This window comes from Microcaecilia unicolor, chromosome 1, assembly GCF_901765095.1.
Source record: "Microcaecilia unicolor chromosome 1, aMicUni1.1, whole genome shotgun sequence".
In the NCBI taxonomy this organism is placed as follows: domain Eukaryota; kingdom Metazoa; phylum Chordata; class Amphibia; order Gymnophiona; family Siphonopidae; genus Microcaecilia; species Microcaecilia unicolor.
The window spans coordinates 405,027,105-405,045,603 of NC_044031.1; the positions used below are offsets into that span (position 1 = coordinate 405,027,105).

Below are 18,499 nucleotides of genomic sequence, written 5' to 3' on the forward strand. Positions count from 1 at the left end.
GGAGACAGACTGCAACTGGTCTTGTATGAAGTCTTCAATTTAAGAACAGAGCAGCACTTTCTGCAGAGACTGCAGTAGTGAGCTACTTCACTGGTTCCTGTTGGATATGGAATGACATCAGAATCAAGGTCCTAAATTTCAGGTGTCCATGGGACATGGGATTTTTCCATGCTAATTGTATACTATGCTTGTGCAGTACATGATAGAGAAGACACATTTACCTCGTGACATGAGGATATCATGAATCTCCTTGATGACCCTCTTATACAGTTCCTTCTGCCATTCTCCTAAAATGTCCCACTCCACTTCCAAAAAATAAGCAGCAACATCCTTGAATGTGATCGATGCCTGGAATAGCCAGGAGGACACATTCAGTCACACTTTCATTATGATGTTTATGTAATAGACAGTATAGACTTTGTTAGATGACCTCTGTCAATGAGATCAGATCTCTAGTACATTATTTCCCTAATTCTATATACGGTGCTTAAACTTGCATGCACCCAATTTACGTAATTTAATTGCACCCAATTGCGTAATTTAATTGCAAAACGAGCCAATTGGTGCCAATACTTTGGCATTGATAACTTTTGGTGCAATAATTTGAATTTATGCACACATCTTTATAGTCGATCGTATTCTATAAAGATCAGTGCATTAATTTTTATGCACAGATCCAAAATGGGGGTATGGATGTGACAAGGGCATGGGCAGGTCAGGGCGTTCTTGGTATTTGCACGGTGTTACAGAATAAGGCAGATTCATGCCTAATTTAGGCCTGAGAATTTACACCAGATTTAAGTTAGTGTAACTGGCGCAGATACCGGCATCAAACGTTATTCTATCAATGGCATCCAACTCGGAGCACCATTTATTGAATAACGCTTAAGGCTCAATTCTTTTCAGCGCTATATACAGAATCTAGCCCTACATGTTCCCTTAACTATGCAATATTTTGAGCAGATATACTGTTGCTTAGAGAAGACTAGAAATCTCTCATGTTGGGCTGATAAAGTAGTTGGAAGAAGGAGAAAGTAGGAGAGGGAGAGAAGAATGTTGCTCGGTGTCTGAAGGCAAGAAAGTGAAGAGTGTTGGGGTCAGGGCTGAGGAGAGAGAAAACGTGTGTCTATTGATGTTATTACTATGCTATAATCTGTTTGGAAAGGACAGAGATGGTACAGTAAGGAGATGACTAGTTCTATATCAATAATATCAAAGTGGCTGAAAGCCAGAGGGCACGGGGAAAGAAGGAGGTGCACTTGGCCATCCACAGACTGACTCAGATGGAAGGACAGAGCTCTGGCTGAAGACGTACAAAAGGTAAGAATGAAGGGAGAAACATTGGTAGGAGACTTTAACCTGCTGGACATGGATTGCAGTATCTTGAGTGCAGGCTAGGGAAGCCCGTAGTAGTTGTGCAAGTGTTAATGCAGCCAGGAACATCACACACTCCTGGGGCATAAACGTACAATAGTGGGCCCAAATCCTGAGCCTATAGTCTATTTACTTTACTACTACTTATTTCTATAGCGCTACAAGGCATACGCAGCGCTGTACACCATACACAAAAAAGCCAGTCCCTGCTCAAAGAGCTTACTTTACCTATCCTTTGCTTTTAATAATGGCATTCCTTTTTCTTTTTTTTATTTGTTAATATAATTGTGAACCGCTATGATCCTCATTTGGAATCACGGTATATCAAAACGTTTAGTAAACATAAGCATATTAAAGGAATCAGGAATGTGTCAAACAGGAAACTCTCCTTCCCTTCTCCTATTTTCAGAAATCCCTGGAGCAGATTCTCTACTGCAGTGTTTCCCAAGTCCAGTCCTGGACTAGTACTTGCCAGTCAGGGTTTCAGGATATCCACAATGAATATGCATGAACTTGATTTGAATACGCTACCTCCATTATATATAATTCTCTTTCATGCATATTCATTGTGGATATCCTAAAAACCTGACTGGCAAGGAGTACTCCAGGACCGAACTACACTGCTCTGGGAAATTATAAATTCTTCAGACTTGATACTGCAATCCACCTCCAGCAGGTAAAGTCTACCAACAACCATTAAATTACTGCTCTACTCCAAAACAAACAAGGAAATAGAAAGGAAGCCTGCAAGAGCAGCAAAGGGTACAGTTTTACTTTTTGTGCTGGCAGTGGCACCCTGTATACATGAGAACAGAAAACAATTTCTTGCCTGATCAGAAACTCGGGCAGACATTTCTCTTCTGTTTTCCCCTCTGAATTCTGCAGCTGCTGGGATGGATTCAGGCAAGAGATTTCCCTTTTCTTGGAAGGATGAATAAAACAGGAGGAGGATAGACTGATCCCTAAAGGTCTCAGATAAATTCCTTCTTCTCCCTCTCTACCGATCTGGGACTGAGTAGCAGTCCCCAGAAATAAGGTAAAACTTTCTTTTCTTCTGTGTCTATTCGGCACGTTGCAATCCTGCAGACACTGGAGGAACAGAAAGCAGCAGAGCATGCTCAGAGCACTTCATCCCTTCCCCTTGATGAGGTCATCTAGGATAGGCCACTTCCTTAAGGTAGATCTGTACAAGTCAAGGAGGTTAGACAGAGAACAGGAGACTGCATGAGCCTATCTCAAATCTGGCCCAAGGAGGAGGAGTGTATGAGCCTATCTAGCCCATTATATGTGCTGAAGCCAGTAGGCGGAGATTGCCACCATTTTCATTCACTCAAAACAATAGCAAACTACTACTACTATTTATCAAACGATAACAGACTTCCTATGGGTGGTCCATCTATAAAAAGTCTAAAGCTGTTCCAGTTGGACAGGCAGTGCCTTAAAAGGTGGAAGACAAAAGATTTTTTTTTAACTTATTTGTCAACTTTTTAAATTTATTTGAAAGCTTCCCATATCCTAAATAATAATTCTCACCTCCAACGCTCTAAAGTAGCTGCCTATGTCCGTGGCTCCTGGAGTTCCTGAGCTAGGCTCCGTAGCCAGGCTGACGTCACTCACAGGTGATTCCCAGGCAGGGGGAGAAGTAGGGAAACAGGCGGCGCCGCTCCCTGCCACTTGCTCCGAGCAAGTGGCAGGGAGTGGCGCATCAAAAAACGACAAGCGCGGCACCCCCTCCCCTCGGTGCATCACCCCCCCCCCTCAGCGCATCACCCAAGCCCCCCCAGCACATCAAACACCCCCTCCCTCCCCCCCGAAGTACATCAACAACCCCCCCCCCCCCCCCCCGGGCACATCAACCCCCTCGCCACCTACAGCTGCCACTGGTAACGCTGTCCGGCCGCTGCTGCTTCTCCTGTTGAGCAGCAGCAGCCACTACAAAAAGCAAAAAATGTTTTTAAACCTCAAACACGGCACCGTACACAGCCATCAGGCATTGGCTGTCGGCTCTGCAGCCACTCCTCCTCTCGCCTCTCACGTCGCTGCGCTCCTCCGGGATCTTAGTCCAGGGGCAGTGACGTGGAGGCGAGAGGAGGAGCGGCTGCAGAGCCAACAGCCAATGCCTGATGGCTGTCTACGGTGCCGCGTTTGAGGTTTAAAAACATTTTTTGCTGTTTTGCTTTTTGTACCGGCCGCTGCTGCTCAACAAGAGAAGCAGCAGTGGCCGGACGTTACCAGTGGCAGCTGCGGGTAGCGAGGAGGTTTGATGCACTGGAGGGGGAGGGGAGGGTCACTAGACATGGGTGGCTGGAGGGGGCGCAGGGGGAGGGGAGGGTCGCTGGACATGAGTGGCTGCAGAGTAGACGGGGAGAGGAGGGTCGCTGGACATGGATGGCTGGAGGGGGGGCCCTGCGAAAGGGGGGGTTGGGGGCACACACTCATTCACTGTCTCTCACATACACTCTCTGACACACTATCTCTCTGTCACACACACACAGTCTCACACACATAGACAATCTGTCTCTCACACACTCTCTGTCTCACACATACACACACACTGTCTCTCTCTCTCTCTCTCATTCTCTCTCTGACACACACACTCCATCTCTCACACATACTCTCTCTCAAACATACACACTCCGAGGAAAACCTTGCTAGCGCCCGTTTCATTTGTGTCAGAAACGGGCCTTTTTTACTAGTGTAGATATAAATGAGAAATTACTGTAGCTTGTAGAAACAGCACTTATAAACTCTACAGCCAAACCCCAGCAAGCCTCAATATCCACCCATCAGTCAAACACCTTACAAAACAATCAGGTCTTTAACAGCTTCTTAAATTAAGATGTAGATACAAGTTGCCACATGGGCAGCAGCAAAGAATTCTACAAATTGTTGTTGTACTCTGCTTTGAGAAATGTAAACCCCCCTAGTGGTGGAGCGGGTAATTATAATAAGTAAATAGATAAATATTGTGAAAGATCCGTCCCTCCTTCAGGGGTTTTCAGGGTCTTGCCTTGGAGACCCCGGCTAAGGAACAGGATTCCTACCCAGCCTTATAGTCCACTGTAATCCACAGAGCCCGGCTTAAGGTACTCAAACTTCCCAGAAGAAGAATCAACAAGTTTTATTTCCTGGGTGTTCCCAGTCCAACAGTTCCAAAATAAAGCATGGCATTCAAAATACAGCCCCACTGTTTTCCCTTCCCAGGGCTATAAGCACAGGGCTAAAGACAACATAAACCCCACTGCTTCCAGAACTCAGTTTGGGTCCACTTTAAACAGTCTTACAGCCCAAGCGCTTCCCCCTCTCCTTGGGGAGCAGCTGCAGGCTGCAGCAAACAAAACAGAAAAAAACCATGGCTACATGTCTTCTCCCAAGTGCAGTGGTAAACAGTGAGTCACATAGGGGAAAACAGTAAGCCCTCCCCCAAAACCCGCACACCTTTCCCTATGATAAGTTCAGCAGCACACAGTTCACAACAGGCTGAACTCTCTCTGGGGAGATACAAGGATCCCACCCTTTCTGGGTCACTCTTTCAATATCACTGACCCTCCTCCCGCATTACCCTTGTTCTTACCCCTTTTAGTCCACCGGTCATACCATGAGGTCGCCTGCTTTCTCCCCAAAGACTGAGCCCCAGGCTGCTATGTCCATGGGTTCTTCCAGGCTCTCCTCTCTCCCCCTCTCCTCAGCCTCACTCCATGGGATCCTTGTCCCACCCACTGTTCAGCTGTTCCCCATTCTCCTGATTACTCTCTGGGGACAACTCCCTAGCCTTGTCAAGGGTCTCCCCTAGAGGCTACTGGGGAGGATAGTTCTCCAAAGACAAGCAGGCCAATATTCTCACTGATGGGTGACGTCACGTCGGCCCGGAGGACTTTCCAGCAAAGTCCATGACAAAGTCTAAAATGTCCCCCGTCGCGCGGGCGGATGCAGTGCGCATGCGTGCGTCCACTTTCCCGCCCGCCGCGCGGGCACATTCCTCAGTTTTTTCTTCTCCGCATCTGAGGTGACACGGAGCTCGACCTTCGTCTTCGTGTTCCTCCTGTGCCCGGAGGTGAAGATTCATCAAAAGGAAGTATCCTTTATAGTTAATTTTAGAGTTTTTTCGTTTTATTAAGTTTCCTTTCTTTTAGCCTGCGATTTTATTTAAATCGCTCGGTCGGGTAACTTTTTCCCGTTTTTTTCTTTGATTTTTTTGTGTCATCTTTTTATAGACACAATCGCGTCTTTTGATTTGGCAGGGACAATTTTTCCCGAGATGTCAACGAAGACGCCCAGCGGCTTCAAGCCTTGTGCCCGCTGCCATCGGGCCATCTCTGGCACTGATACACACTCGTGGTGTATTCAGTGCCTTGGGCCGGACCACCGCTCAGAGAGTTGTAAATTGTGTCTCGCCATGAAGAAGCGGACACTACTCTCTCGAGACGCCCAGAGAGAGAAGATTTTTGGGCCCGGTGCTTCGGCGTCGGCGCCGTCGACGTCGGCGACGTCGACGTCGTCTAAGTCGGCGCCCTCCAAACCGGCGCCGGGCAAGTCGGTGCCGGTGAAGTCGGTGCCGTCGAGGATGATGTCTTCGAGGCCGGCGTCGTCGAAGTCGACGTCGAAGGAGGCGTCGGCACCGGGAGACAGGGGACAGGCTGCCTTTAGACCCATGCACGCTGGGAGCAGTGATGCATCGAGTGGGTCTCCACCCGCCTCGGCGCCTCCTGCTGTGCAGGCCCCCCGGGACCGCCCTGCGTCGGACCCGGCCCCGAGGAGACGTGTGGATTCCACGTCCTCCTCTCCGGTGCCGAGGAGTCTCGATGACATGCGTCGGGCGAAGGCCAAGAAGCATCGTCGTCGATCTCCTTCGAGACACGGCACCGGGAGCTCCGGGTCATCGATGCCCGAGAAGCGTCGGTGCCGAGAGGATCGCTCTCCCTCTATTACTGAGGTTCCGACGCGTGGGGTCGCTGGCAGCCGAGTCCCCACTCCCCAACCTCAGCAGACTTTGCCTCTGGCACCTCAACCGACCCAGCAGCCTTTTCCGACGCCAGCTCTGGATGAGAGTATGCAGGCCATGTTCCCATTTTTCTTGAACATGATGCAGCAGTGGCAGTCGGCATCGAGGTTGTCGGTGCTGACGGCGTCGACGGGACCGGTGTCGATGTTTTCAGAGGCACCGGTGCCGACGGCGTCGAAGGTGTCGACATTGCCGATGCCGGATGTTCCTGCATCAGGCCTTCAGTCTGTGGTGAGGTCTGTCTCACCGGTGCCGTCTCCGGTGCCGGTGCCTTTGACTTCCCAAGTTGACTCTCCCGAGGCATCGGAGCAGGAAGCTTCCCCGGAGCCTCAGGGACCATCAACTTCTCGGCACCATCATAGAGGCCATCAAGCCTCTTCGTCGAGACGGGCTCAGATTCGGGCGGCTCTGTCTGAGCTTTTAGCCCCATCTGATGATACCTCATCTGAGGATGATGAAGGAATGCATGGGGAGTTCTCTGGCGAGGATTCTCAAGGCATTCCATCTGACTCCACTCCCTCGCCACAAAGGCAGTTGTCTCCTCCCGAGAGCTTGTCTTTTACATCTTTTGTTCGGGAGATGTCTGAGGCCATCCCCTTCCCCGTGGAAATTGTGGACGAGCCCAGAGCCAAAATGCTGGAGGTTCTGGACTATCCATCTCCACCTTCATCTTCTGCCACAGTTCCTTTTCATGAGACTCTTAAGGAACTTATGCTGAGGAACTGGGAGAAGCCTTTTTCAAGTCCAACCGTCCCTAAAAAAGCTGAGTCCCAATATAGGATCCACGGGGAACCCGGGTCTCATGCAGACCCAATTGCCTCATGATTCAGCGGTGGTGGATTCTGCCCTCAGGAGAGCCAAGAGTTCCAGAAATTTCTCCTCGGCGCCCCCGGGGCGAGAATATGCAACTCTGGACTCTTTTGGGAGGAAGGCGTATCAGGCTGGTCTGCTCGCTTCCAAAATCCAGTCTTACCAACTCTTCACGAGTGTGCATTTACGGAACTCTGTGAGGCAACTTGAGAGTTTAGTAGATACACTCCCTGAGGAGAAAGCTGAACCCTTTCGCCAAGTGATCAGGCAGCAGAAGGCGTGTCGCAAGTTCCTGTCCAGGGGCATTTTTGACACTTGCGATGTGACATCTCGCTTTTCCGCTCAAGGTATAGCGATGCGCAGGCTCTCATGGCTGCGTGCCTCTAACCTGGAGGAAAGAACTCAGCGGAAAATAGCAGATATCCCATGCCGGGGGGATCACCTTTTTGGAGAGAAGGTTGAAGAGATGATTGATCATCTCTACCAGCGTGACAACGCTATGGATTCTCTCTCCCGCCGGGCGCCTTCTGCAACCACTTCCACTGCTAGGAAGTCTTTTAAGGGAAAGAGGAGTGCTCCCTTCGCTTCTAGAAATCGCAGGTACACTCCTTATTCCCGTCAGCCGGTTCAGGCTCGACCCCAGCCCGCTCGCTCTCGTCAGCAGCGGGCACCGAAGCAGCCCCCTGCAGCTCCCCAGCAAAAACCAGGGACGGGTTTTTGACTGGCTCCAGCAGAGCATAGCCGAAGTCAAAGTACCTGTGCCGAACGATCTGCCGGTCGGGGGGAGGTTAAAATTTTTTCACCAAAGGTGGCCTCTCGTAACCTCCGACCAGTGGGTTCTTCAAATAGTCCGGTGCGGGTACACCCTCAATTTGATTTCCAAACCTCCAAATTGCCCACCAGGAGCTCAGTCTTTCAGCTCCTACCACAAGCAGATACTTGCAGAGGAACTCTCCGCCCTTCTCAGCGCCAATGCGGTCGAGCCCGTACCACCAGGGCAGGAAGGGCTGGGATTCTATTCCAGGTATTTCCTTGTGGAAAAGAAAACAGGGGGGATGCGTCCCATCCTAGACCTAAGGGCCCTGAACAAATATCTGGTCAAAGAAAAGTTCAGGATGCTTTCCCTGGGCACTCTTCTTCCCATGATTCAGGAAAACGATTGGCTATGCTCTCTGGACTTGAAGGATGCTTACACTCACATACCGATACTTCCAGCCCACAGGAAGTATCTTCGGTTTCGGCTGGGAACACAGCACTTTCAGTACTGTGTTTTGCCTTTTGGCTTGGCGTCTGCACCCAGGGTTTTTACAAAGTGCCTGGCCGTTGTGGCAGCGTCGCTACGCAGACTGGGAGTGCATGTGTTCCCTTATCTGGACGATTGGCTGGTGAAGAACACCTCCCCGCAAGAAACTTTGCAGTCTATGCGGATGACTATTCAGGTGCTAGAGATGCTGGGTTTTGTCATCAATTACCCCAAGTCCCATCTCGTCCCTGTGCAAAAATTGGAATTCATAGGAGCTCTGTTGTGCACACAGACAGCTTGTGCTTATCTCCCAGGACCCAGGGCAGACAGACTTCTGTCTCTGGTGTCCAAAGTGCAAGCATCTCAGCAGGTCACAGCTCGGCAGATGTTGAGATTGCTTGGCCACATGGCCTCCACAGTTCATGTGACACCCATGGCACGTCTACACATGAGATCGGCTCAATGGACCCTAGCTTCTCAGTGGTTTCAAGCCACAGGGAATCTAGAGGATGTTGTCCGGCTGTCCACCAATTTTCGAAATTCCCTCAGTTGGTGGACCATTCGATCCAATCTGGTCTTGGGACGCCCATTTCAAATTCCTCAGCCTCAAAAAGTGCTGACGATGGATGCATCCCTCCTCGGGTGGGGAGCGCATGTAGATGGGCTTCACACTCAAGGAGCTTGGTCTCTTCAGGAGAAGCATCTCCAGATCAACCTCCTGGAATTGCGAGCGATCTGGAACGCTCTGAAGGCATTCAGAGATCGGCTAGCCAACAAAATTGTTCTCATTCAGACAGACAATCAAGTGGCAATGTATTACACCAACAAGCAAGGGGGTACCGGATCCCGTCCCCTGTGCCAGGAGGCCGTGCAGATGTGGCTATGGGCCTATCAAAACGGAATGTTTCTCCAAGCCACTTATCTAGCCGGTGTAAACAATGGTCTGGCCGACAGACTGAGCAGAGTTATGCGGCCTCACGAGTGGTCCTTGAACATGACTATTGCCAAAAAGATCTTTCGAGTTTGGGGAACTCCGTCGATAGATCTTTTTGCTTCCCAGGACACTCACAAGGTTCCTCAATTCTGTTCCAGACTCCAGGCCCACGGCAGACTAGCGTCGGATGCCTTCCTCCTTTTTTGGGGGACAGGACTCCTGTACGCTTATCCTCCCATCCCTTTAGTGGGGAAGACTCTCCTGAAACTCAAGCAGGACCAGGGAACCATGATTCTGATAGCGCCTTTTTGGCCCCGCCAGATATGGTTTCCTCTTCTTCTGGAACTTTCGTCAGAAGAGCCATGGAGATTGGATTGTTTTCCGACCCTCATTACTCAGAACGAGGGGGCGCTTCTACATCCCAACCTCCGGTCTCTAGCTCTCACGGCCTGGATGTTGCGAGCATAGAGGTTGCCTCCTTTGGTCTCTCTGAGGGTGTCTCCAAAGTTCTGTTTGCTTCCAGGAAAGATTCCACACATAAGTGTTACTCTTTTAAATGGAGGAGGTTTGCCGTCTGGTGTGACAGTAACGGTTTAGATCCTTTCTCTTGTCCTGCACAGACCTTGCTTGAGTACCTGCTGCATTTATCCGAGTCTGGTCTTAAGACTAACTCGGTCAAAGTTCACCTTAGCGCTATCAGTGCTTATCATTCACATGTTGATGGCTTGCCGATGTCTGGACAGCCTTTAGTCATGCGTTTCATGAGAGGTTTGTTTTTGTCAAAGCCCCCTATCAAACCTCCTCCAGTGCCATGGGATCTCAATGTCGTTCTCACCCAGCTGATGACAACTCCTTTCGAGCCACTGGATTCCTGCCATCTGAAGTACTTGACCTTGAAGGTCATTTTCTTGGTGGCTGTTACTTCAGCTCGTAGGGTCAGTGAGCTTCAAGCCCTGGTAGTTCATGCACCATTCCTTGTCTTTCATCATGACAGAGTAGTCCTCCGCACCCACCCAAAGTTTCTACCGAAGGTGGTGTCGGAGTTCCATCTGAACCAGTCAATTGTCTTGCCAACATTTTTTCCCCCTCCTCACTTGAGCCCGGGCGAAAGCAAGTTGCACACTTTGGACTGTAAAAGAGCACTGGCCTGTTACGTGGAGCGGACGCGCCCCTTCAGAAAGTCCGCCCATCTGTTTGTTTCTTTTAATCCCAACAAGAGGGGAGTTGCTGTCGGAAAACGCACCATCTCTAATTGGCTAGCAGATTGCATTTCCTTCTCTTACGCCCAAGCCGGGCTGACTTTGGACGGTCATGTCACGGCTCATAATGTTAGAGCCATGGCTGCGTCGGTGGCTCATCTAAAGTCAGCCACCATAGAAGAGATTTGCAAAGCTGCGACGTGGGCTTCGATCCACACATTCACATCACATTACTGCCTTCAGCAGCATAGCCGACGCGACAGTCGGTTTGGGCAGTCGGTGCTGCAGAGTCTGTTTGGGGTTTAGAATCCAACTCCACCCCCCTAGGCCCTTGTTTCTTCTGTTCCAGGCTGCACTCTCAGTTAGTTGAATTTGGTTTCAGGTCAATTTTGTTTTTTGTCCTCGCCGTTGCGGGACCCAATTGACCATTCTTTGTTGTTTTGAGTGAGCCTGGGGGCTAGGGATACCCCATCAGTGAGAATATTGGCCTGCTTGTCTTTGGAGAAAGAGTAGTTACTCACCTGTAACAGGTGTTCTCCAAAGACAGCAGGCAATATATTCTCACAACCCTCCCACCTCCCCTTTGGAGTTGTATTCCTCTAATTCTTGTAATTAACTGAGGAATGTGCCCGCGCGGCGGGCGGGAAAGTGGACGCACGCATGCGCACTGCATCCGCCCGCGCGACGGGGGACATTTTAGACTTTGTCATGGACTTTGCTGGAAAGTCCTCCGGGCCGACGTGACGTCACCCATCAGTGAGAATATATTGCCTGCTGTCTTCGGAGAACACCTGTTACAGGTGAGTAACTACTCTTTTCTGTACCAGGGTTTTCCCCGGGGCTGCTGGGTATTGTAGTTTCTCTCCACCCTCCATTTTCCCCTGGGGATAAACTCTTTTCTTTTCTCTCTCTGGGGAAGTAGCAAAGGCAAGGCTCTGCTCTGTCTCCCTTTTCTCTCGACTCTCCTCATTTTGTCCCCTTCCACTTCCATCTTATCCACCCCCTCGTCCTCCTCTTCACAATATATAGGAATGTCACAGTTTCAAATAGGATTCCCAAATAAACTCCACGCAGCCAAGGGATTTGACAAGAAAAAATATTAAATATTTTATTAAATAGTAAAGTAAATAGAAACATTTGGATATGTTCCTAAATGTTGGTACCAATTGTTAAACTTTACTGGTATTAAATAAAAATAGTGCAAGGTGTTAAATACTTGGTGATAAGTTACAAAGGCAATAAGATGTTCAAAACTACAATTACAGTTACCAAGACCCCGACCCCACTTCTGCAATAACACAAACCATTCCAAACATGTACACCTCCCCAATTAGTGTATTCAGATCTGATATATATATATATCTATATATATAGATATAGATATATATAGATATATAGATATATATATATTTCTTTTTTGTGTACACACAATAATGCTTACCGGTGTATCAAATCTTCGCTAGCATCGCTGCTCTCTTGCGTTGGGTACCTTGGTCTTCTCCACATCTCCTCGGTTGGCAAGGTCAGCTCACCGGCTCAGGAACTCCAGGATACCTACTGCTCTGACTCAAATAACTAAAAAAATGAAAATCCTGACTCCCTGTGCTCGTTGTGTGTGCTAACCTCAATCAGTATTTTCTTTGGCAAAGGACCTTGTGGGCTAACTAAATTCAGATAAAAAGATAAGCAAGGGAAATTCCTATCTAGTTGTTGCCTGGAGAAAGTCTGATCCGGGTGTGTGTGAAGTCCAGCAGAGAGGCAGGAGGCAGATCCCAAGAAGAGAGACCGGTCAGGAATCGATGAGCCAAGTGTCCACAGGGAAGAAGCCAGTAAGCAAAATAATTCAAGCCCCTTTTGTAGTAACTGGTTTCATCTATGAGGCTTTGTCTGACCATCTGCTGGTCCATTGTCTGAGAGTAAGTGGGTTTAGATTGGCTTTTCAGTCTGAGGGGGGTGCACTAAAGTCCTCATTAGAGCCATTCCGTACCGAATTCCATAGCGAATCAGTAGGGAACAGCTATGCACGAAGGAAAGGGAATGCAAATGAGCTGCTCGTTGCAGCTCACTTGCATTCTCTAATCCTTTGTAAAACCGTTGGATAATCCGCCAGTAGAGCATGCGCAGAGCAGCCAAGCGTTATGTTGGCTGCTCTGCGCATGCCAAGGACGTCAGAAAAAAAATTCCTTGATGGACGTCCTTTATTGACGGCCTTGCCCCCCCCCCCAAGGTTGCCGCTGTTCCCCACTCCCCCCTGTATTGAAATCATAACTTTAGGCAGCCCCGGTCTCCCTCCCTTCCTTGAAATGACAGCTCACGTGGCCCTGCCCCCACCGCCCCCATGAGGTCGTTGCTGATGCTCTTCTCCCCTCCACCGGGCCCCCCTCCATCTACTGGGCCCTCACAGCGCCTCTCGCCTCTGTGTGAAGGCGCTGCACCGGCAAGAACAGCTGATTGCCTCTTTAGACTTCCCTCCTTCCTCCTGGACCCGCCATCGTCTGACATAAGTAACCGTAAGTAGTTACTTACTCCAAGTAGATTGGAGTAAGTAGTATTGCCCTTTTCTATTGGGAATTGTCCTTCACTGAGCGTGAAGTTTAGGTATTTAGTCAGTTGGTCAATGTAGCGGGTATGGGGTGTTTTCATTAAGTAGTTGGGGCAGGTGTCTAGCGTACAGTATGCGGTGGCAAATTTTCTTATATTTTGCGCCACTAAGTCATTGGTAAGTTGGGAGAAAGTTGTCCATGATCTGTCTACTGGTAGTTCATCTTGGGGATTATCTAGTTATTCTATTAGAGTTTCTAGGTAGGTGTCATTCTGTGATAGACTAGCGATCTTCTCTTTGAAGTATTTAGCCATTTTAAGTGCTGTTTAGTCCACTTGGATTTGGTGAGATCATTCTTGTTTTCTCCCAAGCTTATTCTTGTGTTCTACATTGTGTTTTGAGTTCTTTGAGGTCTTCATTGCACCAAGGGGTTGCTTTTCTTTTTTGTATTGTTTTGGTAGATATGGTGGCTAATTCATCCAGAACGGTAGAACATCTATTGTCCCATTCTGTTAGAAAATCTATGGAGTCCATTTGTGGGGACCACTGGTTCTCATAAATTGAAGACCAGAATTTGGCTGTGTCAGTTTTCCCTCGTGATTTGCGTGGGGTCCGTGTTTGTGTTGGGTGTGTCCTTCTTTCTTTCCAGTAGATAGTCATGTCTAGACTGAAGTGGTCAGACTAGGGAGTTTCTGTATTGTAATTTCCTGGTTTGATGAGAATCTATGTGTTAGTAGGTCAAGTGCATGTCCTTTGGCGTGTGCTGAAGGCACTAGCGGTATTTGGACATCCCAAAGTTTGAGGAACTCAATGCACTCCTTGGTGTTTTCTTTTCTCTGGTCTTCTAAGTGTAGGTTGATAGTGCCTATTATTAGTGTATTGGGATTAGATATGCAGGTGTTTGAGACAAAATCCATGAAGTTGGATTGGGCTGTTTTCCAGTTTCAAGGTGGTCTGTATAATAGTATGCAGCATAGTTGGTTGAGTAAGGTATTGTCACTTATTTTGATAGAGGTGACTTCCAGCTGTGGTGTTACTGATTCCTCAATGGGTTCCACTAGGAAGAAGGATTTGCAAATTAGTGCGATGCTCCCTCCTTTTTTCCCATTTCTGCTCCAATGTATGATTTTGTAACCTGGAGGGCAAAGGTCTAGGATTATGGGGTCTTCTTTGTCATGGATCCAGGTTTTGTTAAGGAAGGCTAGTCCTAGGTGCTTTCTAATATCCAGTTTTAATTATTTTGGTCTTGTTGGCCGCTGATCTGGCATTGATGTGTCCAACTGATATTGGCAGATTTATTTATTTTATTTATAGCAGCATTTACATCCCACATTATCCGATGTGGCTTACAGAGATAGTTAGAGGTAGCGCATTACATTTTAATAGGAAAGAATGAATCAGTATGGCTTAAAGAGTTAGAAGAGGTAGTAATTACAGCAATTACCACAATTATAGTTTAAATAGGAAAGATAGAGAGGAGAGCGGAGAGACGAGATGGAGGGCTGGTCTACGATGTATCATATGGGAACGTGAGGGTTAGTTTATGTTTTCCGTGGGTAAGCACTTTTTGAACAGGTAGGTCTTATATGTGCTGTGAATAAATATATTTACTATGTGACCATGAATATTTCCTCTATATACCAAGTAAGTGCACCCATAATACTCATGAGCAAGGCCTGCTTAAAAAGCTCATTGCTTATTCAAGTGATAATTCGTGATAAGGTTTTAAGGGAACAAAGGTCACTTATTTGCTTAATAATGATGGTCAGTAGGGTTGTCTAACAGAGTATCTCATTTCAGTATTCCTTTCTCAGGGACAAATCCCAGGAATTAATAAATCAGTGTTTTCCAAGTCGGTCCTGGAGGGTGTATGCAAATTGATGTCATGCATATTCACTGTGGATATCCTGAACACCTGACTGACAAGGGGTTTCTCCAGGACCCCCAACACTGGAATAAATTATGGCAATAGAGCTGTAATGAGCAGCTGATTATGTCCGCTGTTTCACATTATGGAGTCCCAGGGTTCTGGTCACCACCGAGCATCCACTCCCCCACACTCAACAATTCATACTCTCCTGTGTGCACACATACAGATAGGAGTCTTCTGTTGTCGTGGTTTTGGATATTTTCATTAGCTGACGCTTTTTTGGGTTGTTGGCTTGGTTGGTTCCCTTCTTTGCCATTCGTTGTGTTTGGGTTGTTGTTGGGTGTGTTCCTTCATCTGTATTTATGGTTGAGTAAGTCCATTTGCTTATGGTTGTTCTGAGTTGGTGAGGGGCATTGCTTTTTGTTGTGTGGGTTGAGATATAGAGTATTGGTATATTGTTATTGTCTCTTGGTGTTAGGATAGATATTCCCACTAGGAGTTTTATGATGTGCACTTAGCCTGTAATGGGTTACTGTGGGTTGGTAGTTGCTTTGATGTTTGTTTTTGTCCTTTAGTTTTGGTGTAGGGGATGTGAGTCTTTGGCAATTATTTGTCTTGTTCTTTTGTGGGTAGTGGGGGTTTTGATGTTTTGTAATTTGGTGGGTTGTCATTGTAGCCTCTGATTTATTATTACTTGGTCCTACTGGCGATATTTTATTCTTTGCTTGTTTGTTTGTCTGGGGTGGGTGGGTGATTGGGTGTTGCTTGTGATTGGTTTTCATGTCAAGAGTGTTCAGAGAAGGTCTTCATTTGTTTGGTTATCTTGTGTAGTTGTGTGTGTATTTAGGTTTAAGGAGGGAGGATTTGCATTTGCAACTGTTCAAAAGTCTTGTATAGCTTTGTGTATGTGTTTAGGTTTAGAAGTTGAGGATTTGCATTTATAACTGCATTGAGTCAGTTGGAGATCGGGTTTCTGGTCTTTCTTGTCTACTCTGCGAGCAATCCTAATCAGGGTTTCGTTTCTTGTGGCAAATTCATGGTGGTGGATGCGGTTCTATCCCGGTGGTGCAGTTTTGTCCCAGTGAAGAGAAGAAAAAGGCAAGTGAGGGGGGATAAGGTATACGCTGTGGCGCCGACCCTATTCTTTCTTGCTGTGGTCGACAGGTTGCATGTGTCTATTGGCTTCTTCACTCCGTGTTGCAGTCCTGATCTCCACCGGCCTTGTTGTTGCATTGACCCTGTCCTTGCTGGGCTCAGTAGGTCACAGTTTTCTGTTCAGGTAAGCGTCAGGGTACGCTCTGGGTTATGGCTGGGTGAGGGGACATGTGCTGCACAAGCTCCCTCGCCTCTATCGGTGTGTTCTAGGAGAACTGTCCACCTATGCTGCTAAGGCACTCTTGCAAGAGTCTGTGACCTCGCCAGTGATCAGTTGCTATTGCAGTGCTTGGTTCTCTTCTTCTCTACAGGGGTCCCGTGGTATCGGTTTCCATGCGACAAGGGTTTTCTGAAGTCTCCTCAAACTCGGACTCCCTTGGCTTTCAGACTAGAAGTTTCAGGTTTGGAGTTCTTTTCTGCAATGAGTAGGGTATTCCGGTGTGGGTTCTCTGACCTTTCGTGTGATTCCTTGTTCTCCTTTCTCACTAATGTCCGGGCGTCACGTGGCATCGGTCTCAGGTTGGGCTTGTTGTGTCTCGGGTGCCTCTGGCGTTGGCCTCGTGGCTGCGAACTGTTGTAGTTTTTCCCCTTTTCATATGGGTAATGTCCAGAGGTCCTCACTTGCACTCTATCCGCGATTTAGCTTTCGCCAGGGTGGCCCTGGAGCTCCTGCTCAGCGGCCATCTTAGTGCAAAGTGGGTATCTCTTGGAAAAATTCCGCATTTTTAGGTATAACTTGTCTGGAATGTTTTTACGTTTAGGGAGCATGCCAGGTGCCCTTGACCTGGATTGGCCACTGTCGGTGACAGGATGCTGGGCTAGATGGACCTTTGGTCTTTCCCAGTATGGCACTACTTATGTACTTATGTACTTATCTCTATTCAGACAAATTATGTTGGCAGTTTTGGATTGTGCTAGGTTTTTTTTTTTTTTGTCAAGGAACTTATTTTAAATTAATATATCAGCAATCTTGATTTGCTATAAACTTGATTTTACAGTATTTTGGTAATACCATCTAGTGATCCGTTTTCCTCTAATTTATTCATGCATTTATTAATTTATCTATCCATCGTTCTACCTTTATCTTACATCAGCTAATATACATCATCCAAAGCAGTTTGTGGTAATCATAATGCAACATGTATCATCACAAAACAATATCAACTATTAAAAATTTATATTCAAAACACACACTTATAACACAGTGGGATAAAGTTTTATCTTGCTATACATTTGGCCATATTGCATATATCATCATGAGATAAATCATTCTAGTGATAACCACATCCAAATCCAAAATCATTGTATCAACTGTAATTATTCTGTTACCTATGACTTTACTTCCTAATTTTTGTATTTATTTTATGAAGGGAAAAGCCTCAGAGACCATGAAGTTTTATATTCATTATCATTGGTCAAAAATCCTTCAATTTCCAAAACCTTCCACTCTTCCCATTTGCTATCTGATCTGCTGGTAAAGGTGATGATGCTCACGTACCTATAGCCCTATTCACAAAGGAGCATTATTTATTGTTTTACTACAGTAAATGAATAGGCCCCACTGGAAATAAAGGTACCTGAGGTAAATAATTTGCATTTTTGCTTGTTAATGCATAATGCATCTTTGTGTATATGAACAGTAGACAGCATATAGAGATGTCTTATCCACCTTATGATGCCATTAGAAAGCTGAGTAGTACTGTATTACATTGTATGTACACATAAGGAAGAATGATAATGGCTGTCCATCATTAGGACCCCTTGCTTGTATTAGATCAGCATTGTTATCTCCAGGCCTTTCTATCCCTGTACGGCTGGGAAAAACTGCCCGGCTGATTTCAGCTGGCAATGGTCAGCGTTTTTATGTCTGCCACCAGCTATATTCCCAGATATTCAATGCTGGGCCATGTCCATACACCAGCGTTGAATATCTAGCTTTAGGCTGACTGCTAAAGCTTATGCGGTTATGTGCAATATTCAGCCTTTGACCGCATAAGCTGAAATGCTTAAAGATAGGACTGCTATTTATGCAGCCCAAGTTAAGCGGTATCATATGCATCCAGGGCTGAATATCAGCACTTAACCACATAAGTGGCAACTCTGCCCCGAAACGCCCACGTTAGCCAATTTCTGCATATATTCAGTGGCACTAGCCAGTTAAGTGCCGCTGAATATCGGTGATTAGTCAAAAACGGTTTAATCATTTTGAATATCGGCCGGTGTATGTCTTGTACTAAGCAAAAGAAAAATGGAAGATAATTTTTCTCATTAAAAAAAAAAGTGAAAATGTATGGATATTCTTTACTCATGCTCTGCATAGGTTCTAAAGATCTACAGATGTACTCTTGTCCAATTTAAAAAAGCCTGTCC

At 47.0% G+C, this 18,499-nt stretch overlaps 1 pseudogene; it reads right to left on the reverse strand.

Annotated features, from left to right (window-relative positions):
- Window positions 1–18,499, reverse strand: part of LOC115482536 — a 160,801-nt pseudogene that overhangs the window by 63,676 nt on the left and 78,626 nt on the right.